We start from the raw sequence: 12,599 nt of genomic DNA, 5'->3' as shown, positions 1-12,599 counted from the left end.
TAAATAAATATGTATTGCCAGGTGTGGTGGTGCACACAGGTAATTCAGGAGGCTAAGGGAAGAGTATTGCAAGTTCAAAGCCAGCCTCAGCAACTTGGCAAGACCCTGTTTCAAAATAAAAATAAAAAGGGCTGGGGATGTAATTCAGTGGTAAAGTGCCCTGATTTCACTCCCCAGTATCAGGGGGAAAAAATATATACATATATTTATGGAGCGAGAGAAAGAGAGAGAGAAACAGGATTTGTACCCAAGCTGTCTGATCCCAGACCATACTCTAAACCATATGAAAGAGAAAAACACCCCCACCCAAATATGTTTCTTTGGCACATTTCAAGTTAGTTATTAAGAAATTGCTGACCTCTGTAAATATACGACTAGCTCTGAAAAGTTGTTCTTTTATTAAAATATAAAGAAATGTATATCTATAAAGGAAATCTCTTGGTGAAAGAAACAGCCTGTTTTTCTGTCTGCCATCTCACCTTCTGGCCTAGGGAAGATCTATTCACAAGAAGAAATGAGGGATCCGACACCTGGCCCAGACAGACGGCCACATTTGACTGTCACCTGGAAGACTTCACCTGCATAACAAGACAACCCTCCCTGCTCCCTGTACACCTCCTTCCCTTGACCTTCCATAGCCTGTGCCACTTCCTTTCCCTCACCCCACTAAATAAAATGGCCTGGGGATGTGGCTCCGTGGTTAAACACCCCTGGGTTTAATCCCAGTACCAAAAATAACAATACTACTCAGTAGCTTAGTGGTAGAATGCTTGCCTAGCATCATGCGCAAGACCCTAGATTCAATCCCCAGCACCACAAAATTAGTTAAAAAATAAAAAATTGTGTGTGGGTGTATGCATGTGTGCATGTGTGTGTGTGTATGTGTGTGTATGTGTGTGTGTATGTCCCTACCTCCTAAATTTAGAAGGATACAGAGAAGATTAACATGGCCCCTACTCAAGGATGACATGCAGATCCATGAAGTGTTCCATCTGAACAAATCACAGTGAATTCCAACTTTATGTGTATCTATAAAGAACCAACTAAAATATAAATAAAGAGAAGAAAGATCAGGAGAGTAGGGGAAGGGGAACAGGGGGAAGGAGGAAGCACTGGGGACTGAAATGCAGTTAATTATATTCCACGCTTGCACAATTGGGACAAAATGAACTTAACTATTATGTATGACTATAATGCACTAATAAAACCATTTTAAAAATAACCTAAAATCAGAGTCATAGTTAGCTACAGTTAGAGGATCCAGAAGCGAAAAAAAAAAGGAGTGGATATATTCTCTAGGACCCAGACACTGCAGGCAGGCAACTTGGGAGATGGTGAGCTTCACTTCCACCCCATGGGGTTGGTTACTCATGGGTCCATCTCATCATTCAACGTTCACCAAGAACCCACGGTGCGCCTGGCCCTGGGGTGAGTGCTGTGCTCATTGTGAGTCATACTATGGACACAGCTCAGACAAAAATCACATGTTAGACAAGAATTAAACAAAACCACCATATACTACCTTCTAATTCAAAGATGCTAAGCTTTGATATTCTCCCAGTGTTGGTTCCTTTGTGAGGAGGGCCTCCATTTTCAGGTCTCAGATGATAACCAAGAAAAGACCAAATTTGAACACAGCGGCCCACTGCATCCCTCGCTTCTAAAACAAACTTCCTGTTCATTCCAAGTCCGCCCATTGTATTGCAGAGCCGCTTGCTCAGCAAACATTATAATTACATCCACCATTTTTTCCACAAGTATATTTCATATACATCATGTATTTTTGTGTGTATATTTATATATATGTATGTGTGTGTATGTATATATACACACACACACACACACACACACACACACACACACCCAAAGCTTTTATTCAGCCTCGATTAAATGGCACCTAATGAAAAAAACATTAAGAAAGAACATTAAGTAAAGAAGATATTGACACAAGTGCTTTGAGGATGCAAAACCTTGGGTTAGCCTGGGACTTAGCTTAGACTGATGAAAAAGGTTAGAAAATATTTACATATCAGATACAAAATTTAGGTTAAATCCATACTTTTTTTCTGAATCTTGTTGTTATAGAGTTGAATTTCCATCTAAGTCTGTTTATGGAAAAAAAATGCAAAGTTTTCCTATAATATTGAATGGTTTAAGAGTTCTAAGAACTGCCAGCTTGTAACCAGGAGACCATTAAAGTTTGCTGTAAGAGACAACATGTGTTAAAATGTTTGCTGTAGAAAATTGTTCACTTAAAGTAGCTAAGCTGTGTTTATCAAAGGAGGTTGAATTTTCTCACCAGCCTTGCTATAATTAATCCACCGACTATGACCTCACTGGTCTTGTTATAATTCAACCAGTGAAAAAGGCTCAGCAGAGCCTCTTAAAATTAGGAGCATGACTAAAGGCATTGCTTCCCTTAAAAAAAAATTATTTTGAAAGTAAAATAAACAAGTGGTCCTAACAGATGAGCTATAAAACACCATGCAGAATCTCGATTTTCCACAACAAGGGAATTCTCATGTCAGGAGGGTTAATGAGATGGCCTGAAGTTTTTCCCTCTCTAATACCAACAGGCAGGCCCATCTGCAGGCCACCAGGGTGTTTTTCTAGAGGTCTAGCCCTGCTCATTCCCCCTACCTTTCTGTAAGTCTTGGAGAAATATAGAAAGTGCATCTTCTCCATGAGCCACTAAACCAGAGTTTCCACTGACTGCCTTGGAGTTCAGCCCCTCAGAAAGGTTCTGGGAAAGCTGGCGGGAAGGCTGGAGTGTGGGGAAGCTCTCTGTGCATGACTCCAGTTGTTGTCTGATCCAGCCCAGAGCCTTCCTGAGCCAGGGACCTGCCACTGGAGAAACAATTGGTTTTTTTAATGCATTTTCTCCTCCCAATCAGGGTTGGAGAAGTGGTGCTGGCTGTTGAAGGCTTTGGGGGTTCGGCACAAACACTAACGGAATGACACCTGGCAAAGAGAAGCATAGCGTTGTTATGCCAGGCAGCTCTCAGGGGAACTAGCTGGATGGCCCCCAGAAACCCATGTGGTTGCATTCACTGTGGTCTCCCAGACTAGGTCTGTCCAAACCAAAGAGGATGACTTCTCTCTCGGGCACAGGCTGCACACATCCCACAGCAGGTTCCTGCTGAAAGACTAGTCCACGAAGAGCCTCCAGTGAGACTAGGTTCTGAATGATGATGAATTGAAAACGGCCCAAACTGTTCTGCTTCTGGGCTAGGCTGAACTGGGCGCAAGTTAAGAACCAGAAAGACATTGAATCCTCATGGATTCTCAGGTACTGCCTCCTGCACACCTGGAGCAGCCTGCCACCTCTCTTCCCATAGTGAAGACACCAGACTCCAGATGAAAACCTCAGGGGAGGCAACATCCTCCTCCCTCCCCTTTCTTTCCATGTTTTACCTTCTTGACTGCTTTTTTACCTCTCCTTTCCTTCCTCTCCCCTTTGGTACATCCCCTTTCCTTTTCCATCAGTCCAGACTCTGCAACTGCAGAAGCAGAAGGACTCTCCCCAGGGTCTTAGGGATTGCAGTTCCAGAGGGACGGGTCCAAGATAACTGTGAATCAGTGTTCCAAGGAGCTTCTATGGGCAACTGAGTGTTGGCAAGAAACAGGAGCTGTGTGGCTGATGTCAATAAAGAAAAGAAAGCATAAACAGGAGGGAAACGTCCACAAAACAAGAGTCCGTTAACCTCTTGATGTGCTTTCTTGAGCCTCTGGGCACCACAGTTCCAGAAGCCTGCAGTCAAAGGACAGAGAAAAAGAAGTTTACATTCCAGGCAACAGCTGCAAACATGCTGAAGTCCCATTTCCTGATGGCCTCTTGGCCCCATCTGAAAGGCTTTCAATGTTGCTGCCATCATAATTTTCCTTTGATTTCCACTTTCTCCCCAATACCTATCCTGTCCTTCTCTCCATCTCCTTTTTCTGATGGCCTCTACCTGTTGACTTAGGCTTCATGTGCTCACAGAAAGTTTTCCCCAAACTCAGAAGAAGGAATGCATGCTTCTCCGTGGGCCTTCCAGTGAACTGAGCAGGGCTGAGCCAGGGGGTCCCTTTTCTCAGCCCTGACCTGGGGCTATCCTAATGAGAGAGCTACAAGGGACAATGTCAAGGACACTGGCTCTGAAGGAAGAGAGAGTAGGATTTCGATTCTGCCTGTAATAGCCGTGGGATCCTGGCAAGGTACGCTATTACCCTAGGCCTCGGTTTCTTTGTCTGTAAGAGTGGCAATACCTATATTAGAGTTGTCGTAACAAAGGATTTAATATAGATAAAGTATATGGCCCATGACAAGGGATCATCTTTCTCCTTCCCTCTTCTTTCTGATTAAGGACTGCAGTCTCTTGATGTCTGGTGTCTAGATCCATCCACATTACACCCCACTTCTTGCCCAGATGCTAGGTTAAGTCAACATCTGGAGGGGGTTTTATGTCTTTTATCAGCCATCTGCTGGGCCAGGTCAAAAGACCAAGGTTAAAAGTCACCTGGGATTGAATTCTGGGAGCAGCCCTGTGTGAAGGGAACCACTCGGAAAGCTGAGTGGTTCACATGATGGACAAGGTCTCCCAGGGCCTAAATGACAATTGATCCAATTTTACCTCCCCTTTCTAAACTTGGAGTGCTCAGCCCTCAAACAGCCTGTGTTCAGAAGCCTTCTAATTGCCCCCTGGGCTGGATACTGCCACCTAGGGTCTATTCTGAGACAGGTCTTCTCCTCCAGGAATAGAACCATCAATCAGGACTCCCCTTCCTGGAGGAGTCTTATCCCTGGAATGCAGTCACGCACTCCTCTGCATAGTTAGACCATGACATATTTTCCAAGGGCTCTCCTCATTCCCTCTCCACCTTTGAGAAGATACAGGAACTATATAAAACCTGGAAAAAATTCCCCCAGCTGTGCACTCAAAAGATTTTTCTGGAATAAAAGTCATAATAATAACCAGCCACATTAGTCCAGCACTTTGAAGTCTCTGAAAAACTTTTATCCATTTAAACTCTGTCAAAGTAGGTTAAATGCTATAAAGAATGACTCCAGAATTTGAGTGGCTTAACAAAATTACAGTGTTTCTTGATCTCATCATAGTGCAATACAGGTAGGCAGAAAGGAAGAGAACCTGTCTTATGTAGACATTGGGGATCCAGGCCCCTTTCATGGAGTGGCATTGCCGTTCCCTGGAGCCTCCAGGCAAGTGCTCAGAGAGGCAAAGAGATACTATAGAGGACTCAGGGGAGGTTTCCATCAGGGAGACCCTGGACACAAACATCAATTCCACGGACGTTGAGTGGTCAGAACTTAGTCACATGCCTCCCTAACTCCAAGGGAGCCTGGATGCTCACAAGGAAAGGAGACAGGATAGATAAGCAGGTAGCAATGCCCTGTCTTTGCTATAAAACCCAGAAACAAGCATGCTTTTCCCCAGATCAGGAAACTTAAGGCTGAGAATGGCTGGCCTGCGTGAGATACCATTGCCAGTAAATGAACTGGATCCCAAGTCTTCCACTCCCGTTCATTCTTTATTTCATGCAGACTTTCTTTCTCCCAGGGGTACATGTTGCTAAGCAAATTACTGATTCTTAAGTCCAAGTTCCAGAGGCACACATCTATCATCCCAGTGACTCAGAAGGCTGAGGCAGGAGGATCACAAGTTAGAGAGACCCTCTCTCAAAGTAAAAATGGCTGATATAACGCATGGATGGAGCATCCCAGAGTTCAATGCCCAGTACCAAAAAAGAAGAAGAAGAAGAAAGAATGCCCAGACCATCTCATTTCCCCCATACCTCCAAGCATTCAAAAAGCCAAAGAGAAACATTAGTACACATTTCCCTCCCACTATCTCTCAACCCTTCCTTCTGTACCATGGGAACAGGATCAAACCTCTCCCAATAGCTCATCCATGAAAATAAAGATGCTTAAGCACATCTACATCTTTGGCCCTGGTTAATAAAGCATGGTCCTTGACTTGGAAGAGTTCACAGTCTAATGAGAAAGACAGAAATGTAAGACGCAGCTGTAACGAGACTTGATTAGACAACAACAGAGGCCTCTGCAAAGTGCTACAGGAACACAGATAAGCAAGAAATTGATTTTCTCAGAGAGTCGGAGAAAGTTACAGGGGACCGGTCATGTTTGCCCTGGGCTGTGAGTCAGGAATCGCCCAGCAGGTGAGGTGGGGGAGCACTGCAGGTCAGGGAAGAGCGTTTGCCTACACAAAGACAGAGGAAAGGGGATGTTCAGGCAAGTCCTCCACAGGAGACAGCAAGAATCCCAGAAGACTGCAGAAGGCTGCTTCATACTCCCTGGTTCTTCTGGGTCCCTAGGACAATGGGAGACCCTACAGATTGTCATGGGTCAAGCCAAGGTATTATGTCACAAGTCTAAAGGGCAGGATGCAGCCACATGGAGCCCAAAGGCCATTACTTACCTGTAGCAGAACTAGCGGTTGTTTGTACCCACGGTGCTACCTAGAGGCTCTTTACACATCATCTCATTTCAAATACTCCTCGTTCTGCAGATGAGGAATGCAGATGTCGGGGAAGTGAAGCTGGCAGCAGCAGAACAAGAACTCTCCCAGGTCCTATGCTCTAGAGCCCAGATATTTTCCTTAGGAACTTTGTCAGTGGGTGCAGAGAGGGCCTACAACGAGGAAGGGCACTCCAGGGCTTTGTCTAATTCTGTTAGGGTCTTGCCTGATTCTAGTTCTTTTTCCTTCCTCTCCTTACGCATGGGAGTTGAGAGCTAATTTTGAGAATCTGTTTCTAGAGGACCCCAAGGAACAAAGGGCTCTCCCCTAATTCTGGAAAGCCCCCTACTTTCCCACCCCCAAGTCCTCAATAGTTCCTCTACGCTATGGCGATCACCCTTCCAGAAGGCCACCAGAAGACGGAAGAATAAGAACCAGTGACTGATAAAGACAGAAATGGATCCAGGCCCAGAAAAGCGTGTGGTCTTCCCATTGTTCCTTGGACCTCATAGGCTGGCCTGTGACCTTCTACAGGAAGATGAGCAGCAACAACCCTACCTTCACCCACCCCCATGCCCAGGGCCCTTCAAAACAAAGGTCAAATGTTCTCTCTGATACATGGGTGCTAACTCGTAACAGGGGAGGGTAGGGAGGAGAAGTATAGAAGTTCACTGGATTAGACAAAGGGAAATGAAGGGAAGGGAGGGAGGATGGGAATAGGAAAGACCGAAGAATGAATTGGACATTGATTTTCTATGCTCTCATATGAATATGCCACCAATGTAACTCATGTCATGTTGAACCACAAGAATGGGATCAAAATTGTAATGGGTTGCACCCAATGTATGTATAATATGTCAAAATACATCCTACAAGATACATCTAAAAACAACAACAAGAATACACTGACTTTGGAGGAAACAAGACCAAAGTGATACCCAAAACTGAAAAGGGAGAATTTGGGACAGGGTGCCTCAGAGAGTGTCAAGTAGAGGAAAGAATTTGGGGCCCTCTTCACTGGGTTGAGAAAATCCCACTGTTACAGGTTTCCATTATTATATTTATCACACTACATTGTACAATTTTTTTCCTGTTGGGTTTTTGTACGCACTGGGAGCTCTCGTGAGGTCAGTCTTCACTGTCTTCATCTTTGAATCTCCTGGGCCTGGTGCAGGGCCTCACAGGAGCCCAAGAAATACTTGCTAAGTGATTCACTTACGAACTGAGAGACTGTCAGCTGTGCCCACCAGGAAATCAATGTCCTCTAAACTAGTTCAGAATTCTGATCTTAAATTTGTTGTCTCCTTAATTTCAAAGTAAAAGTAAAATTTCTTTTCTTAAAGAAGTCAATCTCTTAATTATAGTCCAGAGAGAGGGATTTTGTCTGTGCCAAAGTGTAGTGGTAGCAAGAAACTGAAGATCAACGTCCATTTTAAGGGCAGATGAAGACTATGCATGAAGAAAATTGTTAAGCCTTCTGCAAAAACTCTTAATAGAAACTGAATTAAGAGTGTGCCACTAAAGCCCACGCTCTAAAAATTCCAAGGGTCACTCGATCTGAAGGAGCCAGGAAACAAGAAATCAGTCTGAGGGTGGAAATAGGTTTCACAGAAAAAAAAAAAAAAAAAAAACCGGCCATGTAAAACAGTTGAGCTGGGAAGGATTGCCACTAACTTGCTAAGATAAATTTCCATCAAAAGAGCCCCTGGAAACTCATCACAGAGATCATTTATAGGTGCAGCCAATCATGCTGTAGCACCTACCTCCAGGTGACACAGATAACATGGAAGACCACTGTAATTGTAGGAATCTGTCATAAACTCCTCTTTTGCTTGTGCCTTGAAGGACACATTTTACAAGTTTGACCCCTGGTAAATGCAGAGAGAGGGGGACCCGTGCTTGGTGAGTCTGATGACATTAGGGAGTTAAGAAGGACGCTTCTTATCTGGACAAATAAGGGGAAGGCGGCAGGCTCCCCTTAGTTATTTAAAGCAATTCTGTTCCATTTGCAGGCATAAACAGCTCTTCCTCACCAGGGAGCTCAACAAAACATTTACCGAGCACTTTCTATATATTAGACACAGCGGATACAGCCGTGTATTCATTAGTGTAAACTTCAGCAGCAAGCCCCAAAAGTTCAGCAACTGAAGACACAGGACACTGGTTTCTTTCTCATGGGACAGCCCAAGGACAATACTCATTTTCTCCACATTCACCTGGGGCTCCGTAGTCACTGTGGGTCTCACCATTCCTCTGGGCCTGTTCAACCTCTGCAGTGAGCCACAGAGGGAAAGGGGGCATGAAGGAGACACTCCCATGGTCCCAGCCCAAAGGGACATGTTTCAATGGGAAAGAGGTGGCTGCCTCAGGGAGAAAAGCAGAGAGCTAAGAAGCCCTCTCCAGACGTCTCACCCTTAGTCAGCTTTGTTAACTAAGCATTCCCAGTCACCCTGAGTCAAGGTGCAGCCCAACAGCATGGACAGTCCCTCCCTAGGGTGGATCCAGGGCTCAGTCTCCCTCTGCTATGTGCCACCTCCCATGTGGCAGTTACCAATGTTCCTGAAAAGCTGGAGTACATCGACCACCCCAAAATAGCTCCCTCTCCCATTCAATCAACAAAGATATATTGATTTTATATTGTATTCCAGCCATGGGACTAGGTGCTGGGATATGGTGATGTACAAATGACTCGTGCCAATGCCTCATGGAACTTACATTCTTGTGTGAAGGACACAAAGAAGAAAGAAAAAATTGGGCTGGGGCTATGGCTCAGTGGTAGAGCGCTTGCCTCGCATGGTGAGATACTGAATTCAATCATCAGCACCTTTTATTAAAAAATAAATAAATAAAATACAGATATTGTGTCCATCTACGACTAAAAATAAATTTTAAAAAAATCAATCATTAAACAAATAATTTCTGAAAGCAATGAGATTTTTAAGGGAAGTAAAAGAATCGTGTGAGTGAAAGGTCTAGGATAAGGTTTTGGTTAGAAAGGTTGGGAAGCACCCCTCTGAGATCTAAGGGGAGAGAAGGATCCGTCATAGAAAGAGCATGAAGGCTTGTGTCAGGCAGCAAGTCCCAAGTCCTGGAGGTGGGAATGAACCTGGCGTGCATGAACACCAACCTGAAGGCAACGAGGCTGTGGCCCATGGGAAGGGAAGTCACCTGAAAGGAGATCAGAGTTTGAAGGGACCACATCCCAAAGGGTGAATCATAGTAAAGAGGTCTTTTCCTCACTCAGTAAATGTTTATTCAGCACCAACAATGAGTCCCGAGACTGAGGATAGCGAAGGAAGACAAAAACTCCTGGCTTCGTGGGGTTTTGTGTTCCAGGAAGACATAAAGCCAACCAATAAATGAGTTCATAAATGGCATCCTATGAGGTCAAAGTAAGAGGTCTGCAGACAAGTAAGCAGGACGAGGGAGTTGTTTGAGGAGGCTGCTATTGCAGGTGCGACAGAAAGGCAAGGCCTCTGGCAAGGTGGGCAGAGACCTGGAGAAAGTGAGGGAATTGCCACGTACGTATCTGAGAAGCCACCTTCCCCAGAGTGCTCAGGGCTGCCAGTCAAAGTGCAGGATGCCTAGCTAACTTTGAAGGGCAGGTAAACAAATATTGCATGGGGCATACTTGTTCTGAGAATTATTCATTGTTTATCTGAGATTTGATTCTAACTGGGTGTCCTGTATTTTCATTTGCTAAATCTGGCAGCCATAGAGAGGGAACAGAAAGTGTGAAGATCCGGAGGAGGCGTGAGCAGGCATAGCATGTTCAAAGCACAGCAGGGAGGCTACTGTGGGCCATGGGGTAGGAGGTGAGGCTGCTGGGGGAGCGGAGGCCCAAGCACACAGGGCCACGTGGCCCATGCTGAGCACTCTGGACTTTATTCTAAGTGGAAAGGAAAGCCCTGCAGGAGTCTGAGCAGCTGTGTGAAGAACAGCTGCAAAACACAAAGGGTTGCTACCCTGACCATGCTCCTTCCAGAAGGGTCAGATGGAGGAGGCAGAAGATCAAGCATATTCTAGGTCCAAATGGGTCACTCCACTACACCTGCCACTGTGTAGCACAGAATTGGGAACGGGGGAGTTCAGAGACCTCAACACATCATTCCAAGGGCGGGGACCAGGAGGGGCCTCTCTCAACTCCTCTCCTTCTGCTCTAGATCAGCCTGAACCGGTGGGGATCAAAGGGTTAATCAGTGGGTCCAGAGCCTTGTCCACCAGTTTCTTCATCCCCTAGGGAAAAGTATGATTAATGCTGCTGTCCACAGGCCCTTGGACACAATTCTAGAGCCCTCTGGCACCAGCCTCCATATCACCACTCTCTTCAACTGCTTCTTTCTTCCAAAATGGGGCCCAGATCATTCTAGAAGAAATGATCTCTTCCTCCTCTTATGATCTGACGGCTCTGCTGGTCTGTCAAGTGGAGGATCCTGATAGTGGGAAAGAAGGGCCTGGGTTTCTCTTAGTCCAGCCAATGCTGTCGATTCTTCCCCCTCTCCTGAGACCGCGGTCCTGGGCCCACGGTCTGGGCTCCTGGCGTTCTGGCTGTCAGCTTTAATCAACAACAAGAGTAAATAGAGGCAGATGCCGACTATTCCCAGAGTGCTCCATAACACTTCTCGCACTCAGCTTGAACAGGAACATTTCTGGGGACTGATTTGGGACATGTGACCCTATAAAATGTCCAGACTCCAGCCAAAAGGAAACAAGGAAAGAACCTTCCCTTGAAGTTGTGAAGGAAGGAGCTTTTCTTTGTGGTTAAGAAGCATGAGACCTTGGTTTCCAATAGCAGCATCCAATTTCAGTGGCTCCCTGATCCCATACAAAGAGTATTGATTTAGGGGTGTGAGACTAATAGATCTACCTAGAAGGGGTTCTCCAGTGATTTCTCTCTCTCCTTGGCTTTGTCCCATAAAACATCTAGTCAATAGCCTGAATAGAATCATAACATTTCAACGTATGGATGACCCCAAACCAGTGGGTAGTATGATGTGGGGAAAACTGAGGGGCAGCTGAGTAAACTTGGGCTAACTGATTAACCTCTCTGAGCTACTTTTGCCACATGTGTAAAATGGAAGTAAGAAATCCAGCAATGAGGATTGCTGAGAGCCATAGCCGAGTCGGAATGACGCATGGCATTTTTGCCAGAACGAGTGGTTGAGAGGTGACGCCAACAAGCCACTGAGATGATAAAGGTTATGTTAAGCTGTGTAGCTGTGTATCCAATTGTATATTAGACCCCTGCTGTCCGCCTCAGCCTGCTACTTTGGAGTTCTGGGGGGGGGGAATTCCCGGAGAGTTCCCATTGGTTGGGGAAGTGTGGGAGGAGGGATTTCCGGAGGAGGGATTTCCGGTTGGTGTGTGGTGTGTCCCGGGAGAAGGCCGCATGTGTGGCGTTCACGGGAGTGCAGAGAATAAAGGAGTTCCTGTTTTGAACCTACAAGGCTGTGTGGCGGCTCGGTTATTTTGTGCCAAGCCAGACTGCGGCAGAGGATGTTGGGGGAAAGCACACTCATGCATTGATGGTGGGACTGCAAATGGGTGCAACCACTCTGGAAAGCAGTCTGGGGATTCCTTAGAAAACTTGGAATGGAACCACCATTTGACCCAACTATCCTACTCCTCGGTTTATACCCAAAGGATTTAAAATCAGCACACTACAGTAACACAGCCCCGTCAATGTTTATAGCAGCTCAATTCACAATAACTAAACTATGAAACCAACCTAGATGCCCCTCAACAGATGCATGGATAAAGAAAATGTGGTATATATATACAAAGGACTTTACTCAGCCTTAAAAAAGAATGAAATTATAGCATTTGCAGGCAAATGAATGGAGCTGGAGAATATCATGCTATGTGAAATAAGGCAGTCCCCCCAAAATCAAAGGCCAAATGTTTTCTCTGATAATGCAGATGCTAATTCATAATAAGGAGGTGAGGCTAGGGAAAAATAGAGGTACTTTGGATCAGGCAGAGGGGTCATGAAGGGAGGGGAGGGCATATGGGGGTAGGAAGGATAATAAAATAAATTGGACATTATTGCTCTACATACATTTATGATTACACAACCAGTGTGATTCTCCATCATGTACAACCAGAAGAATGAGAAGTTATACT

At 45.3% G+C, this 12,599-nt stretch overlaps 1 non-coding gene across 1 annotated transcript; it reads left to right on the top strand.

Annotated features, from left to right (window-relative positions):
- Positions 1-896: 896 nt before the first annotated feature.
- LOC143405295 (U6 spliceosomal RNA) lies at positions 897-998 on the top strand. Its single transcript, XR_013092015.1, has one exon. It is a non-coding gene; the product is annotated as a U6 spliceosomal RNA (small nuclear RNA).
- Positions 999-12,599: the final 11,601 nt, after the last annotated feature.

This window comes from Callospermophilus lateralis, chromosome 7 (assembly GCF_048772815.1).
Source record: "Callospermophilus lateralis isolate mCalLat2 chromosome 7, mCalLat2.hap1, whole genome shotgun sequence".
In the NCBI taxonomy this organism is placed as follows: domain Eukaryota; kingdom Metazoa; phylum Chordata; class Mammalia; order Rodentia; family Sciuridae; genus Callospermophilus; species Callospermophilus lateralis.
This window is presented reverse-complemented; position numbering and strand designations above follow the sequence as displayed.